Source organism: Aquarana catesbeiana, linkage group LG07 (assembly GCF_042186555.1).
Source record: "Aquarana catesbeiana isolate 2022-GZ linkage group LG07, ASM4218655v1, whole genome shotgun sequence".
In the NCBI taxonomy this organism is placed as follows: Eukaryota; Metazoa; Chordata; class Amphibia; order Anura; family Ranidae; genus Aquarana; species Aquarana catesbeiana.
In genome coordinates, this window is record NC_133330.1 from 255676991 (window position 1) to 255679736 (window position 2746).

Below are 2746 nucleotides of genomic sequence, written 5' to 3' on the forward strand. Positions count from 1 at the left end.
GTCGCCCTGACCTCTGCCTTATCCCTTTACTATCCTTGTTGTTCCAGCCTGCTGCTTCCTCTATCTCCTGTAGTCTACCGTGAGCATGAGCTGTGAGACCCTGGGGGCTGCGACCTGGAATCAGACTGCAGCGCAGTCCATCCTCAATACTGGAGGCTCTGGTGAACACCTGCTGGCTCTTAGACTCCGCGCCCTGGGAAAACTATGCTCTAGCTCCCACTGGGATCTGTGTTAGTGATCCAGTAGACCTGCTTCCTGAACCTCCCCGGGCTCAATCTGCAGCAGTCAGTCCTAGGGTCCACTACCTTAGCGGTGCACTTCTGACTCCTACGGAGTGCATTTGTCACCTGGTCTCAGGTGACCTGACAACATCTTCTGGTTGTGTTGGTGATATTTCCCCTTTTTTAGGAGGTTTTGGGTCCCTGGTGTCCTCAGATGTCCCGAGTCTTTTCTCCCCTATGTGAAATAAAAAAAGGTATACATGACAGGTCACCGAATCTGACAAAACACCGGAAGAGGTGGAAGAGAAGTTGCTTGTGGCCGCTGCTGAAGGCCATCTCCAGTCAGGATGATGCTCTCCCTGCGGCAGATCCTTTGGGCTACGCTCCCCTCTCCTTCACCTACTGTTGCCTTTTGCTAGATTTAACTCAACAGCACCTGAGCAGGCACCAAAGAAAACAAAGTTTGGGCCTTTGAGCGACAAAGACAGAATTTTCACTAATGTGTATGGACGTCATGATTGGAGGTTAAAAGGGGCACAGAGCTGCGGCGACTGGTACAAGACCAAGGAAATTTTGCTGAAAGCGGTGGATTGGATATTGGGAGAGATAAAGTCTTTGGGACTGAGAGGAAGAGGAGGAGCTGGCTTCCCCACTGGGCTCAAATGGAGCTTCATGAACAAGCCATCTGATGAAAGGCCTAAGTATCTTGTAGTCAATGCTGATGAAGGAGAACCAGGAACCTGCAAGGACCATGAGATTATGCGGCATGACCCCACAAGCTGGTTGAGGGTTGTCTGTTGGCTGGCCACAGTATAGCTGCACGAGCTGCTTATATTTACATCCGTGGAGAGTTCTACAATGAGGCATCCAACCTCCAGGTGGCCATCCGGGAGGCGTATGAGGCAGGACTTATCGGAAAAAATGCTTGCAGCTCCGGGTTCGACTTTGACGTGTTTGTAGTAAGAGGAGCCGGGGCATACATCTGCGGAGAAGAAACAGCGTTGATCGAGAGTATTGAAGGGAAGCAGGGGAAGCCCCCTCTCAACCCCCCATTTCCAACTGACGTTGGAATCTTTGGGTGCCCAACAACTGTTGCTAATGTGCAGACCGTTTCAGTGGCGCCCACCATCTGCAGACGTGGAGGCTCTTGGTTTGCCGGCTTTGGTTGGGAAAGAAATTTGGGAACTAAACTGTTCAACATCTCCGGTTACGTCAACAATCCATGTACTGTGAAGGAAGAGATGTCCATACCACTGAAAGAGCTTATAGAAAGGCCCACAGGTGGTGTCACTGGTGGCTGGGACAATCTGCTGGGTGTCATTCCTGGAGGCTCCTCCACTCCAATCATTCCTCACTCTGTATGTGATGATGTTCTCAAGGACTTCAATGCTCTTGTTCAGGCCCAGCCTGGTCTTGGCACAGCTGCACTCATTGTCATGGATAAATCGACAGACATTGTTTGCGCTATTGCCCGTCTTATAGAATTCTATAAGCATGAGAGCTGTGGTCAGTGCACACCATACAGGGAAGGGGTTGACTGGATGAACAAAATGATGTGGAGGATGTGCCAAGGAAATGCCCAGGAGGCAGAGATAGACATGTTGTGGAAGATCAGCAAACAAATGGAAGGCCACACAATCTGTGCTTTAGGAGACCGCGCGGCTTGGCCTGTGCAGGGTTTGATTCATCATTTCCATCCAGATCTGGAGGAGAGGATAAGACGGTTCCACGCATCCAATAGACAGCAGGCCAGCAACTGAGTGCACACAGCTGCTTTGAAATAGCCAGATCTGCTTTATTTATCAGAGCAGAATGCCGGCTTTTGCCCCTTGTGTTAATAAACCGGAACTTTATAAACTGAAAAAAAAAAAAAAGGTATACTTAGCACACAGATATTTAAGGGCAGAAATTTGAATCTGAAACATTGCTTGGAAGTGTAGTACAATTTTCATTTTTGGCAGAGTTCCAAGCTGAAGACATTATTTTTTTCCCTTTCTAAAGCTGGAATACTTACCTTTTTTGTACAATTTTCACACATGGAGCCACCCCTAGTATCCACTGGAGCTGTGTGGGACACACTAAAATGTTTGTTCTGGTGTCCCTCACTAGTGCGCCTGCATCCAGATGTGTAAACAGCTGCTGAGTGTCCTCTCCCTACACTGAATCAAGTTTGATTCATTCTAGTTACAAACCCATCCAGACAACAATGTACTAAACTTCTTTTAATACAAATGGGCATGAACAAATGTAGTTAACCTGGATCTGCCCCAAACATCGTATTAGTGGGTGAACGAACGATGTTTACTATGAATGATTACTGTGCCCATGAACCTGAAAGTTGCCATTTTAAACTGTACAACAGTAAAGAAAAGCACATGGAGCAGCACTAAAGTAATAATAATAATAATAATAATAATAATAATAGGAACACACGACAACTACTTTTTTGAATAACTCTCTTGATCTTTCTGTACCGATCCTGCATCCTCAATTTCAGGTCTGACCAGCGTTTCCTCAATTGATCC

At 47.2% G+C, this 2746-nt stretch overlaps 1 pseudogene; it reads left to right on the forward strand.

The window, feature by feature from the left end:
- Positions 1–568: 568 nt before the first annotated feature.
- Positions 569–2116, forward strand: LOC141102537 (NADH dehydrogenase [ubiquinone] flavoprotein 1, mitochondrial pseudogene; annotated as a pseudogene).
- The last annotated feature ends 630 nt before the right edge of the window (positions 2117–2746 follow it).